Genomic DNA, 16,079 nt, shown 5'->3' on the forward strand with positions numbered 1-16,079 from the left:
GAGAGTTCACAAATGTTGAGTGAATAATTTATTTGATTTATTATAGACTTAACTTGTCTTAGAGTTACAATGTAAACTAGAAGAAAACAACAATTTGCTATGAAGGGTTACACATGAGTTAAGAACTTGAGAGACATTACAACCTCATTTTAACGCATGCATTAAGATCGGACATTAATCTTTTGACCTAATTTAACTTACAGTTTTCTAGTTTTCATTCTTGACTTTCTATTTTTCCCGCAAAAGGTTATATCCCTAATTCTAAGATCCTCACATCCCAGTCCTATAGAACACTTAAGAGGTTGATAACTCATACATGTTGATGAACACTCATTTTTTAAATTCAGTTCTTTATTTTCAGAAAAAAAAAAAATTATTAATGGCAAACAGCCTGATGGGTGGCGAATCCCTGAAGATCATACAAAAGAGTCAGTTTGACCTTTACATGCAAAGAATTAAGAGAACAAAAAATATAGGATGAGCAGGGACGGAGCAAGAAATTATGTTGAGGGGGTGGGGGGGAGGGGGGGGGCGGCGAAGAAGTAGGGATAGATTCAGAAATTTTTTTCAGTAAAGGCGAAACTTAAACATTTATTACTTCTCATATAGGGAATAATTATCAATGACAATACACTATTATACACTCACCTTGAATTGGTTTGTTAATTGTTGGTGGGACTAAAAAACCACTTGAATCATATAGATCTGGTGACGGTGATATCGTATTACAATGATAACATGTACTTTCATTATAAGTGAAATTGTGCCGTGAATCTTGAATGCAAGACGTTACTAAAATTCTACTTGATTTTATTTTAAGCACCAATCATATCCATTAATTAGGTTATTTATAAATAATAAATAACAAAAAGTAAATGCAGAAAATAAATCAAGAACACAATAATTGTTTACTCAGTTCGGAGCGCGTCTCCTACGTCTGCGGGACAACCCACGTTTGCCCAATCCACTATAGATGTTCACCAAATAGTTTTACAAGAGGTACGTACATAAGACTAATAGTTGTTACTACCACAACACCTTTCTAACATCTACTCAGGATTGCACGTGCATGCCGTGACTGTTAGAAATAATTATTTCCTAACAATGATTTATATAATAAATGTTGTAATTCCATAAGGTACTCACGTTGATGATTAGTGATGTGTAAAGGCGAAATTACTGGGTGAAATTCTCTCCCTCTCATTCTGTTAAAATTTAAGTTTATAAGGCTTAAAAGATGTATAATGGATAAGGTTATGGGTTTCACAATCCTAAAGGGATTTCTATTCCTAAAGGAGGTCACATTCCTAAAGGGATTTCTATTCCTAAAGGAGGTTCCCCATTCCTCTTGAAAGAGGGTTTCTCATCACATCTATAAATACCCAGGAAAACTCTAGGGATCTTAACGGTTTCAAATCTCTAAATCTTCTAGTCTCCGTATCATCAGGAGGTGAATAAGGTATACGGATCAGAGAGGTGAAGCATTATATTCTTGATTCATTCAATTTAGAGATTACATCTTCAATGGAACCAAGTAAGTCCTATCGTTCATATTTAATTAAAAGTATATGATCATGAACATTGTTTAGTTGATTGATTTGATTTACATGCGATCATTGTTAATTGTGCTTCCGCATTTAAGTTATAGCGCATAAAGGATTATTCAACAGATACTTCTGCTGACCCAGGTACAAACTGTATAGCTCAGATGAAATCCCTCATAAAATATGTGTAGTAAACTGATTATAAGTGTTGCACTATATAGAAGTTTGTTCCTCTCAATTTAGCATATGAAAAAACCGTAAGTTTCCATTTTGAGCAGTCTTCCTTTTATAGCAACATTCCCTTCCCACCTTGATCCACATTAATAGCTCAAAAGAATCACAACCACTTATAATTTTGACCTTCCCTTGATTAGCTCCAAGCAAATAAATATTCTGTTGACTTCCACTTCACACATAACCTTTTAATTTGAGCCATTCAAAATAAATATCATATGATAAGAAATGGTCCAAGAGGTTAGCCTAACTTAGTTCTAATTATTAAAAATAAATTAGCCAACATAAGGTTTTAATGTGTACTAACTTTGTACACTTACAATCTGCCCCTTTGGCAATTTATTTGGCAAAAACTAGCCGCTGACGCCTCCGTTCATTGGCGCTCGCCGCTGCTGCCTCGCACGCCAACCACTGCCGCTGCTACGAACGCCGGCCGCCGGCTGACCGCAGGTGCGTACGTAGTTTGACATTTTTTTTTTTTTTGAAAATCAGTAATTATTTTAATTATTTTTTTTGTTATTTGTTATTGTTGTTTATTTATTTTAAAATTTATTGTGTATTATTATATATGTTAGGCATTGTTGACAAATTTGTTGTGTAGTATTGTATATGTTAGGCATTGTTGACAAATTTGTTGTGTATTATTGTATATGTTAGGTATTGTTGACAAATTATTGTGTATTATTGTATATGTTAGGCATTATATTGTTAACAAATTTGTGCAAAATAAACTGTGATTGGTGGTACATGTGTGGTAGATAGGGCTATAGAGTATTGTTTAGTTTCATATTTTATTCATACTTCTTGAGGTTTCGTAGATTATCAACTTCATTTGCTTCCAAATTTAAGATAAAACTATGGTACGTGAACTTCGTAGTACCATATATTACAATAGAAAATTAATGCATCTAAGCATAGGTTGTTGACTAAAATATGATATGAACTTGTAATTACTAAAGTACTTCTCTTATTTTGTATTGGAATCATATTTGACCAACCATTATCTTATGAATTAGTTAACTTAATATTATTTAGTTAAAGCTTTAATTTGAACCTTTAAGTTATAACTTAAGAAACTAACTCATTTATCATTTTTTAAATGTTGTGTGACAATATATAGGAGATATGGATCGAAGTTGGATGTATAAAAAACGCAATACACTTGAATACGTTCATGGGGTTCAAGCGTTTGTTAAAATTACCGAGGAATATGCAAGTAAAATTGGTGAAAATTATATAGCGTGTCCTTGTTATGATTGTAGAAATCTAAAAAAGTTTCGTAGTTCTGAACTTTAGGAGGGAGAAGACCTAAAAACAACGTTGATTGTTAACCATTATTGTTTAAAAATTATTTATGATTGTATATTATAGGGCATTTCGATCGGTTGAAACTTTAGGAGGGAGAAGACCTAAAAACAACGTTGATTGGACTCACATTGAGGTATATATATCTTTCATATTTCATATTAATATTTTTATTGTTTAACATAATAATATATATATACATAAAAACTCATATTTGGTAGTGTCCTCAACAACCGGGTGGTGTGGAGTGCGGGTATTATGTGATGAGATTCATGTATGAAATATGCACTCAATGTTGGGATTCTGATTATTTAGATATGGTATGTAAAATTTATTAAAAGTAAATAGTTTTAAATTACACTTTATTAATGTTAAAACTAATTATTTGATTATTTTAAATTTTATGTAGGCATTATTATTTAATAGAAAGCCTTATTCAGAAGAGCAAATTGATGAGATTCGTGAGGTTTGGTCTAAATATTTTACTCAAGAATGTATATAAATTTTTGAACTATGATTTAATTATATTAGTTAATTGTAATGATGTATTGTTGGTACTTATCTAGCTTATTACATATGTGTTCAAGTGTAGTTTAAATGTGTTGAAAACTTTGAAGTGTTGTGAATTGAATGTATTGATGAATGTATTGAACTTTAGTTGAAAGCTTTGAAGTGGTAGTGATTGTGACTGCATGTACAGGATGAGAATAATATTTTTTGTACAGGAAAAAAACTGAATTTATTAACAAATTAAAAAAAAAAAAACTATAATTCGCGTCCAAAGTTCTTCAACTTTGGACACGAATTATCATTTTATTAAAAGAAAATGATAAATCGCATCCAAAGTCGAAGAACTTTGGATGAGAGATACTGACTTTGCGCGTCCAAAGTTGGTCAACTTTGGACGCGCAAAGATAGTAGTCAACATTGTAATCAGATAAATCGCGTCCAAAGTTCTTCAACTTTGGACGCGATTTATCATTTTGCGCGTCCAAAGTAGCTTTGGACGCTGATTGTATATACAATCAGCGTCCCCGACATCTACGTCCCAGCTACTTTGGACGTGAATTATTCTTTACTTTGGACGCGAATGACTGTTTCTGTACTAGTGACTATAGTAAGAAGGCATAATATATTTTAATATAATTTAGTTTGCTTTATGGACTAGTTTTTCCTAGTTTGTAGGATTAGAATAGGTCTAATAACTGTTCACAGACTTTGGTGTTTCAGTTGTATGCTTGGCTATTTAAGCCTTCTTTCTCTATTCATGAAATGCAGTCTTCATTATATCTCTATATGGTATCAAGAGCTATACTCTAGCGAGGATAAATCATTTTTTTCCCGCCTCTGCCCTTTCACATGGCTTCTTCCTCAGACACCCATGTTATTCAACTCAATGCTCCCACTAACCTTCCCATCAAATTAACGTCATCCAACTTCCAAGTCTGGAGACGACAAGTTCAGGCTTCTCTCATTGGCTTGGGTCTACTTGGCTATATTATATTGATGGCACAACCCAGGCTCCTACACAGTTCTCTGACATGGCTCCGAAGGAAATCAACGCCGCGTACACCACCTGGTTTAGACAAGATCAAACCATCTTAAATGCTATTTTAGGGAGCTGCTCCGACACGATTCAACCATTGTTATCATCGGCGGCATCATCGGCAATCGCATGGGACCGGTTAACGTCCACATATGCCAGTTCCTCACCATCTCGTATTGTGTCTCTCAAAACTAAACTGGCTTCCAATCCCCAAAATGGCCGCCCGGTAGAAGAGTATGTCGATGAAATGTTCACCATTGCTGAATCGCTTGCACTTGCTCAACATCCAATCAGTGAGCAAGACCTGGTTGTTCATATCCTCACTCAGTTAAACGAGGAGTATGATCATTTAAAGGATTCTTTCGTTGATGTGTAGAACGATTTTGCCTCTGATTTACATTCAGATTTACCCTCGTTTGGTCATTCCTTGTAGGCTGACCTTTTTGATAGTATAGACTAGGTCTATTATCTTTCGGTCCATTCCTTTTGACATTTGCATTGTGTCTAGGATTGCCTTTCAAGAATCTTCCATTCGGAGGTTCCACAACTCGATGTACAGCCTTTCCTTTCGGTTGGCTTGTTGGTTTTGATTTACTACCATTGTTAATCTTTGTCATAGGCTCAGACATTTGGGTAGGGCCTTGAACAAATACAGACTTAAAATTTTCATGTGAGTAATTTTCAGTAGATTTGTTCAACAAGATATGTGATGAGGAGCTGGGGTCGTAACCAATTCCGATTCTTTCCCCTGGCGGTTTTGATCCGTTCACTAATCGATCCATTAGATTGGATGAGTTATTGAATGAATCAAGAACCTCACGCAGATGTTGCTCCCGTAACTCTCTTTCTGTACACTACTCCTTAAGTAGAAGAACCTGCTTCTCAAGCTGATCTTTCGCGATGGCTAGCTTAATGTTATCGATTCTAACACGCCTTAGCTCATCGTAGCTGATCAATAGCCGAGAGTTCTCTCTCTCTTTTTTTTTTTTTTTTTTAATTTGGAGTATGTGTTTTTGATTACCTTGAAATCCATCATCATCTCAAAGATAGTTTCATTTAGATTTCCTTCACTTTCAGAGCTGGTTTCTATTTGGGTAGATGAGGAGGTTCTAGAGTTTACCTCATCATCATTGGCCATTAGGAATAGATCATCTACATCTTTCTCCTGACTGAAGAGGCATAAAAGTCCCTTCTCGTCTCCCGAACTTTCACTTTGTGAACTTGAGCTTGAAATGCTGGTTTCTCGTTGGATCTCTTCAGTTGGTTCACTTACAACCATAGCTTTCCTTCTTCTTTTGTGTCGAGAATTGGTTGATTCTTGTTTTCCACCTCTTTTGCTGGATTCAACAGCATCTTTCAGTGAGCTTGTGCTAGGTTCCTGGTCCTAGTATTTGCGGATCATGGGATGAGGACAATTTGCTTTAAAGTGTCATGGCTTTCAACAATTGTAGCATAGCACTTGTGCATCCACCGTTTCTTGTTTCGACGACTGAGGTGATCTTTCATATGACCTTCGGTTGGAGGAATTTGGTGATCTTTGGTGATCTTGAAAGTTCTTCTTCCTCATGAACCTTTTCATCTTACGCACAAACCAGGCAAATTGTTCATCATAGAAAAATTCATTAGGGTTAGAGATTGACCTGTTTGAGGTTAAAGGTAGTTGACTTGCAACTAGAGCGATATTCCTTTGGGCTCATGCTCGAACTCATAGGCCTTGCGATCACTAAATATTTTGTTCGTGTTAGTAGTCTTCATGTCTCGGTGATCTCTCATTGCTGTCACCTTCATTTCCCATGACTTTGGAAGTCCTCGAAGTATCTTTAGGTTCTTCTCCTTCTCGGTTGGTTCCTTTCCTAGATCTTAAATTTCTCCCATAAGTTTCGTAAATTTGAATTCCATGTCGGTGATGGTTTCGTTTGATAGCATTTTGAAGTCTTCGAACTTCTTCATAGCAACAGTGAGCTTGTTGTCCTTTTCCTGTTCGTCTTATTCGCCTAGACTCATGAGAGTATCCCAAATCTCCTTTGCCGTCTTGCATTTTCGTACTCTCGGAAACAATGAGTCATCTAGAGATTTATAGAGGATATCTTGTGCTACATTGTCGAGATCTGCTCTCGTCTTTTCGTCTAAAGTGAGCTGAGACTTAGGTTTCGGAATCATGACTTCAGGATATGTTCCTTGAGCAGCTGCTTGTGTATTTACCATCATGACTACGATAGGACCGTCTTCTATTATCGTTACCATCTGATACCACTTGTTGGTCCCGGTAGGGTCGAAAGAGAGTCTTGAGGGGGGGTGGGGGTGAATAAACTCTAATCGATTTTTCAATGTGACTCCTTTCGGAGTGATGCACAGCGGAATAAAATGTTTCGTTTTAAGTTCACTTTGCACAGTTCCGTTATGAACTCTTAATGTTTGGATCAGTAGGATATGCAATGCACGAAAGATAAAGAGCAATAAATAAAGAGATATGGAGAGAGAAATTTTTATAGTGGTTCGGCTGTTAACGAAGCCTACTCCACTCTTCCTTCACAACTTCTGAAAGGGTTTGCACTAAACCTCCTAGTACAAACTACTTCAAGCTAGCTTCCTTGATCACTAAGCCGGACAGCTACTTGGTAGGTTTTTCAACTCCTCGAGTTTACTTCGCCTCTATCAACTTCTTCCTTAGAGTTGAGTGTTGGAAAGAATATGTTGAGTTTCTCCAACAAGTTGAAGTCTTGTCTTGTTGTCTGGATGAGTCTTCACGTGACAAAAAATGCAAGACTTCTTCAAGTTTGTGAAGTGTAGATGATGGATGAGCCTTTTTGAAAACTTCACAAACACAACATGCTGGTTATGAAAAGCATTTGAGATTAGAGTGTTTGAAGAGCTTTTCTTAAGATAGCAACAGTTGAACAACCAGCACCTTCTTCAATGGTGAAGAGAGGTATTTATAGGTGAGGTGAAATTCATTCGTTGGAGGGAGATGAAATTTCGAACCTATAACCAGCAGGTAATAACCAATGGGCGTAGAGAATTTAATACCACTGTACTGTGTAGCCGTTGGTGATAAAAAGCTACATATCTTTTCGTCCTTTTCACTGACAAGAGAGTACCAATCATTTAATGGTCCTCGGCTTTTGTGAATATCATTCCTAGAACACCTTTTGTCTAGAATGATTGCTCAGTTGAGACGTCGACAACATTCTTGTTGTTTCATTTGATAAAGATTGTCTGACTTAGACTTGTTGTCTCGGAGAGGTTACTTTGAAAGATAAACCATATCTTTCGTCCTTCCTTCTTATTTGATGATTGTCCGAGAGTTAGACCCTTCCATTTTTTGGTCTGAGTTGATCTCTCGTATTTCTCTTTGTCTTCATATAAATATTATAACATAATATCTTAATTGTTCAAAAATTTTAAAGGTAAATTTCATTCATCTCATATTAAAGTTCATATTTAAAATATTGGGCGGAGCAAATTTTATATGGATGGTGTATGTATTTATGTATATATATACACTTAATTTTAATTTGTGACAAGTACAAATTTTAAAATTCACCACTTACTAATATCGAAAAAAATAATTCTATACAAGCAAGATTTAGCAAATGTCTGTGGTTTGTATTAAACCAGGCATTTGTTTATAATTCTTTCTTTTATTGACATTCATAAATATAGTGAGAAAATGTAGTGTTCATAAATTCAATTAAAAATAACTAAGTATAATGTAAAGTAAATGTCAATTGTTGTTTGATATTAGTTTGTGGCTTGATGCTAAATAACAAATGATTTTCAATTTGGTCGCAACTTAATTAATGCGTCCGAATCCTTTTACAATGAAAAGGTTCTCAATATCACATTTGACAATATCTCAAAGCAAAGTATAATAAAAGACTTAGATTTATCTGTGTAGAAAAGACAAAGGTTTTTTTTTTTTTTAATAATAATAGAGCTTTATTACACGTAATCTAGCTAGAGATGACCTTGATCCGAAATAGTCTAAGATTAATTGATTGTATTTATTACCCACGGTATATTTCATTCTCGTAATTTCACAATTCATCTCGAAGTGTACAATTTAAAAATTTGCATCCGTTACGTTCCACCCAACCTGTATTCCACTGCTGGAAATTATGGAATTTCCCACCACAAGTGCTCTTAAATCAAGTCGAAAGCCTTGTTCCGACTACTTTTGGCATCCGGAAAAACCTTTGTTGCTATTTCCGACCACTTTTGGCTTTCGACTTGATTTAAGATCACTTTCAAGTAGGCGAAAATTCCATAATTTCCAGCCGTGTACTAATTATTTCTTATATTAATAAATAATTCAGAATTCTAATATAAATATACATTAAAATTCAAAATCCATAACAGAACTAAATATAATATATAAATACTATAGCATAATAACTTAATTGTTAAATTTTTTTAAAGGCAAATAAATATATATTAAAGCTAATAACAGGGTCACAAAATAGAAATAACTGATAATCTCAATAAAGAACCCAAATGGATGGTAGAGGACTGCCCGTGAAGAAAAATGTCATGTAGCCATCAACCTCCTATATAACCTTTAGCCGAACTCAAGTGTTGTCGAGCTTGTCAAATTCTTTGCTTAATCAGTGTTGTAAGTTCTCTTTTTCACTTATGAGATTATTTTTGGTTTGCTTTTTCTTGTTTTGTATGCGTTACTTTGTTGTTTTTAGTTGAACTTGTAGTATAAATTTGCTAGTTGATTCACTTTTGGAATTTCAATATAGAGATTTACTTCTTTTTGTTCTTCACTTGCACTTAAAAGCATAGGTATGCTCTCTTTCTCTCTCTCTCTCTCTCTCTCTCTCTATATATATATATATATATATATATATATATATATATATATATATATAATATATAGATTTATAATCAAATGAGACAACCTATTTAGATGAGAAATAAGAATTAATTTTGAGCGTCCATCTCTAAAGTTTTGATGGCTGAGATTATTCCTTTTTTTCTTCCTTTATCTTTTAATATTAATTACTAGGGCTTTATATGTAATTGTCTATGGGTGTTTTTTTTTTTTTTTTTTTACTGCAATTCTAATCATATATTATGCAAGATTTTAGTTGTTTTAATTTTGGTAGGATTCCACTTTGTTCTTTGATCATGGGTGTCCGTAGTTTTTATCGGCTTCTGTCAACTTCCGTCATTTTCTTCACCTTTTTAGTTGTCGTTCTTCATCGCTGTCGAAGCATGGATACGGTCATGAAGGTATGTCTTCCAATGGTTTTAGTTATTTTTTTCGTTTAATTATGTTGTGTTCCGCAAATGTGTGCATGTCGGTATCCTGCGGTGTGCATGTTTCTATTCTGCCGTCTATATCTGTGTTCTATCATCTTCATTATCCTTAGTTTTTTTTTTCTTTTTTCTTTTTTCTTTTATCTGTACTCTTATGGTCGTGGGATCCTTACTCACAATTTGTGTTCATTCATCCGCGGCAAATTATATTATGCACCGCGCGTCTTTTTTTAAATGAAAATAAACGGTGTTTGTTTTCGCTGTTTCGCACCCTTTTGCAAAAAGTAACTCTATTATTCAGTGTCATTTTGTATACACTGCAGTTTCAGCTCAACACAACTACAGTTTCATTACGATATAATTATAGTTTCATTCGATATTTATAGACTCAAATATGTGAAAATGTTATTTATTTTTATTTTATATACAATATAGTTTCATTAAAACACAACTACATGATCATTTTGATATAATTACAGCTTCATTGTACAATATACACTCAAATATGTGAAATGTTATTCAGTTTCATTTTATATACACTACAGTTTCATTTCACTATAACTACAGTATCATTTTGATATAACTGCAGTGTCGGTTTAGATATATTGTAGTGTCAATTGGTGTTTAATACACCAAACAAGCGGACTCCGTTAACTCTAACTGCGGGCCGTTTCTTTACTTAAATAAAACGACGTCGTTTTGACAGTGTCGGTTTAAACACACTGTAGTGTCTGCCGCGCGGTGCATAATATAACGACCCTTCATCCGCAAGTTGGGCCCAAACAATGTTATTTCTTCGGTGTTTGGTAGATTGTGCACATAGTGATCATCTGAAGTGCACACTACGACTCAACACTTTATATTGCTGAATTGTTTTTTTTTTTTTTTTTTTTTTTTTTTTTTTACGAATGTGTACATGTCTGTATCATGTTATGTGCAGGTCTTCATTATCATTAGTTCTTGGTTTTTTATGTTGTTTGAAGGGTAGTATACCAAGTGGAATTATTTTATGTGTTCTCTTCTGGTCGTGGGATTCTTACTTATAAATTGTGTTCAATCATCTGCAAGTTTAGCCAAAACAATGTTTTTAATTCTATGTTTGGTAGTTTGTGCACATAGTGTTTAGCTAAAGTGCAGACTACCTCTCAACACGTTATATTGTTTATGCATTTTAAGCTCATTGGTTGTGTTTATTCCCCGCATTACCATATGGATGCATTTTTCACACCTGGCGAAGAACCAACAAATGATTCTCCCGGGTGTGTCATGAATATTTTTCCTGGACGTACAAAGTATTGGGACCCAGTGTGTGACATGTTGATGAAGTCATTTATTGGTCGGAGGTTTCGGAGGTTTCGCAGGTTGGATGTTGGTGTTGAGTTCTATATCCGCTATGTTTCTACTATTGGGTTCAACGTTCGGCGTAGCACTAATTTGAAGAATAGATGGGGTGAGGTGTTCACGTCTCTTGATATTCTTGTCTACACACCAACCGTTGCTAAGAATAAGGATTCTGGGAAGTGGTTCAATTCGGCTAAAGAGATTGCTGCAAAGTTTACACGAGAGTGCAAGACTTGTCACAAATTTGATGGACATGACAGCTGCAATTGCTCCCTAAAGACTTGTGTAAAAAAAAATGATTGGCATGACAGCCACAAATATGATGGACATCACACAGACGTGTGCGTTTAGAAATTCTTTGAATGTTTAACATTACACATTGTTTATATCTGTAGGTTTAATCTGGATATTATTATATGCTTGTCGTTTTTTTCCCCATTATTAGAAGGCATTGACGTACATATGTTTTGTCATTTGTGTGCACCTAAGTTATTCAATGTGTGCATGTTAGAATACACTCAGTTTCTGTCCAGTACGTGGTGTGTGCATCCAAGAATACCACTGTGTGTCGTTTACAGTGAAGATTTTTGACGCGTGGATTTGTTCACCATAAGGTTATGACCGTGTGCCATTAGCACTCATATAGTGTGCACACAACTTTAATAGGGTTACATGGCATAACCAATCTTTGTGAAGGCATTATGAATGTCATGACAGTCGCAAATGTCTATTCAAATGGTTTAATGCCAATAATTACATATGTTTCCTAGTCTGCTCCACGTTGTTACTCCCAACTTTCACTATAAATAGATGATTTAGAAATTGTTTTGGTTAGTATGTGCAATTACTTTGTGGTGTGTGCGTGACTGCTGAAACCTACCACACCAACAGTATAATGGGGCACACTGTGTGGTTATACACAAACGTATGCACCTGTTAACTGCACTATGTGAATGAGGCTGATCTCATTTGATTTTCAGTATGTGGTTGTGTGCACTGTCAATTTTTGCTGTGTGCCATTAAGCATTTGTGCATTTCAAAAAGTGAAGAGTGCTCACTGCTACTCAGGCCCTCACCTGTTATTGGTCTGGACTATTTACCGTTTCTAAACAATGTCTGCAAATGATGCATTGTAACAAAAATACGTGTGCACTACAAGTCGATCCAAGACCACAACCTGAAGTAACGAGGCACCACTAAATATGGTGTGTTAAAAAAAACATAACTAAGTAAACATAATTAACCATTTCCTAATAATTTGACTACTTCTAGTTCAGTTATCACGCTGTGTCTCTTAAGGATCAGTGGGTGGTGTCAAATTGATCCCACGACTTCCCTGCATTCGCACTAGGTGTTGGGTTGTGTCTTGAAATTTCCACAATATTTCTTCATTCACAGTCACGCCATCAGTCTCCTCAATCAAATGCTCTAGGTCCACCACAATCTTCTTCAAGGCGGTCCATCTTCTGCAGGGCTCACTCATCAAATGGCTATTATGGGAACAAAAAATCCACATGTTAACAACACCTGCAATTAACCCTATGTGCACTTACGTACCTTGTGTATGCACTTTCCAATCTCACCGAGTGCTTGTGTGCCCTGCCAAGTGTGCAATTTAGTGTTTAATCATGTGCACCTGTGGGCTTATATATATCCTATTGTGTGCACCCTGTGTGTGCACTTTCCAACCTCACCGTGTGCCATAAACTTTAAGTGCAACAAACCGAGTATACATACTAGTTTGAAAAAAAAAATGATTGCATCGTGTGCATGTGTGCCCTGCCAAGTGTGCACTTCAGAGAACACTCATGTGCACCTGTGGCCATATATATGTCCTACTGTGTGCACTATACATACAAACCATGTGCCAATAACTGAAATTTTAATATTGTTAGTGAACATACCATTTCCACCTCACATGCTTGGTGACAATTTGTATTATCTTCAGTTGTACTACCCCACCAGTTCAGCTTAAGGACAAAAGTGTTTTTTTTTTGAATGCTACTGCCTCTATTACATTGTAGTGTCTGTTCATATACTTTCTCAACCTACTGAAACACAAAGAACCAATAACGCCTACACAAAAGTGTTTAAACTAACTCAAATATTCAATACTCAACTACACATCACAAAGTGTTTTTAATCGGTTGCACATGCTGAAAACATTCCTAGCAGAAGCTTTGTATAATCAGTTATGGGGAAACTCCAACATTCTAAAGAGCATGACACATAGATGAAAGATAATTGTTAAGGGCATGCCACATAATTGTGGGCTACGATATATCCTACTGTGTGTACCCTGTGTGTCTTCTCCTCCCACTCAAAACTTAGAATTTCATCTTTATAGTCACATGAGGAATCCCATTTTTACACGTTGTTGGTAGTTTCGGAATCATCCCTCCCCCCATCAATTTACCCCGATACCTTCAGTAATTCCCTCACGCCCGTGGTTGGGTTAAACAATGTCGGACGGATAATCCGCCTAGCGAACCACAAAACCTTCACCCTCTACCTCGTCCGACTTCTAAATCGTCGGTACCCTCATCTGGGTTGCCAGTTACCAGCCGAAAACACCCATATTTAAAAAAGATAAAAAAAAAAAAATTTGAAACATACCTCTGCTTTCAGATCAATTTCTTTTTCCTCGTCGTCGTTTTACTCGTCGTCTCTATCCAACCATAGCTTTATGTCAATGGCAGTGCGTTACGCCGTAGTTTGGTTTCTTCTTCGTTGTTTTCTCGGACTCCTACACACGCTAGAGGAACGGAAGAGTGAAAGTCGGGGTTTTCCTCTAATTTCGATCACCGCTTTAGCACCCTAAGACCAAATTGCCCTTCGAAAGATTATTATTATGATTAATGCGCTGAAATGTAACATCTAATATTAAAATCTAAATATCAAATCTCAACCCTACGTTCCTGTTTACAAATGGCTACGATTAAGTCTTATTTCTCATCTAACTAGGCTATCTCATATGAAGTCTACCCTATATATATATATATATATATATATATATATATATATATATATATATATATATATATATATATATATAGAGAGAGAGAGAGAGAGCATTTTGAGATTAACAGGAACAAAAAACAATAATAATGGCAGAAAGGGTAAAGAAAGACAAGATTTACGTGGTTCGGCAATGTCCCTACGTCCACGGGAGTGAAACTATTCTTATATTCATAGTAATGGTGATACAACTCATTAGGGATACAACCAATATATTTATAGGCATCTAATCCCTATACAATGGGTCTACCCGTTTCACTCGTACTCCTAGTTTGAGACAAACTCATATTCCTAATCCATATATGAGACAAACTCAATAATCTCCACCTTGGCGAATATGCTCTTTAGGAGAAAAGATAACTCAACAAATCCCCACCTTGACGAATATGCTCTTTAGGAGAAAAGACTTATCTCACCATCTCCACCTTCACATATATGCCCTTTCGGAGAAAAGACTATCTCCACCTTGGCAAATATGTCCCTTAGGAGAGAAAAAGATAACTCAACAAATCTCCACCTTAGCAAATATGTCCCTTAGGAGAAAAAGACTTGTCTCACATATACACATGGGTAGGAACAACCATGCTCATCCCAACTAGCCAGCCACACGCATACGCAGCATCAAACGTTACCAGTGCATGTACACGAACCGCTTCGTCCCAAGCCATTCGCCCTCAGCCGTCGACTTGTTATACCAGCCGCGACTCATGCTAACTGCCCGTTCAGCTGACCTCTTGCATCTAGCCTATACCAGGTCCATATCCCCTCCTGGTATCCACGCTTCCCCAACACAACAGCGCCCCTGCAAAGTCACACTAAACCCGTGTGCCTTGCCCAATGCTCCACTAACCAGTAGTTGCCACTGGTTAGCAACACGCACCACGCAACATGAACAAAAATAATGGCAGAAAGGGTAAAGAAAGACAAGATTTACGTGGTTCGGCAATGTGCCTACGTCCACGGGAGTGAAACTATTCTTATATTCATAGTGATGGTGATAGGGGTGACACAACCCATTAGGGATACAACCAATATATTTATAGGCATCTAATCCCTATACAATGGGTCTACCCGTTTCACTCCTACTTCTAGTATGAGACAAACTCATATTCCTAATCCATATATGAGACAAACTCAACAGAGCATACCTATGCTTTTAAGTGCAAGTGAAGAACAAAAAGAAGTAAATCTCTATAATGAAATTCCAAAAGTGAATCAACTAGCAAATTTATACTACAAGTTCAACTAAAAACAACAAAGCAACACATACAAAACAAGAAAAAGCAAACCAAAAATAATCTCATAAGTGAAAAAGAGAACTTACAACTATGATTAAGCAAAGAATTTGACAAGCTGGACAACACTTGAGTTCGGCTAAAGGTTATATAGGAGGTTGATGGCTACATGACATTTTTCTTCACGGGCAGTCCTCTACCATCCATTTGGGTTCTTTATTGAGATTATCAGTTATTTCTATTTTGTGACCCTGTAATTAGCTTTGATATATATTTATTTGCCTTTAAAAAAATTTAACAATTAAGTTATTATGCTATAGTATTTATATATTATATTTAGTTCTGTTATGGATTTTGAATTTTAATGTATATTTATATTATAATTCTGAATTATTTATTAATATAAGAAACAATTAGTACACGGCTGGAAATTATGGAATTTTCGCCTACTTGAAAGTGATATTAAATCAAGTCGAAAGCAAAAAGTGGTCGAAAATAGCAACAAAGGTTTTTCCGGATACCAAAAGTAGTCGGAACAAGGCTTTCGACTTGATTTAAGATCACTTGTGATGGGAAATTCCATAATTTCCA

The 16,079-nt window shown here is 35.7% G+C and overlaps 1 long non-coding RNA gene across 1 annotated transcript; it reads right to left on the minus strand.

Moving 5' to 3' along the window:
• Positions 1 to 12,565: 12,565 nt before the first annotated feature.
• On the minus strand, positions 12,566 to 14,216 carry LOC109147404. Its single transcript, XR_002048647.1, has 3 exons — positions 13,852 to 14,216; positions 12,793 to 12,834; positions 12,566 to 12,701 (listed from the first exon to the last, which is right to left on the minus strand). It is a non-coding gene; the product is annotated as an uncharacterized LOC109147404 (long non-coding RNA).
• Between the last annotated feature and the right edge of the window lie 1,863 nt (positions 14,217 to 16,079).

Source organism: Ipomoea nil, unplaced genomic scaffold (genome assembly GCF_001879475.1).
Source record: "Ipomoea nil cultivar Tokyo-kokei standard unplaced genomic scaffold, Asagao_1.1 scaffold1993, whole genome shotgun sequence".
Taxonomy (NCBI): Eukaryota; Viridiplantae; Streptophyta; class Magnoliopsida; order Solanales; family Convolvulaceae; genus Ipomoea; species Ipomoea nil.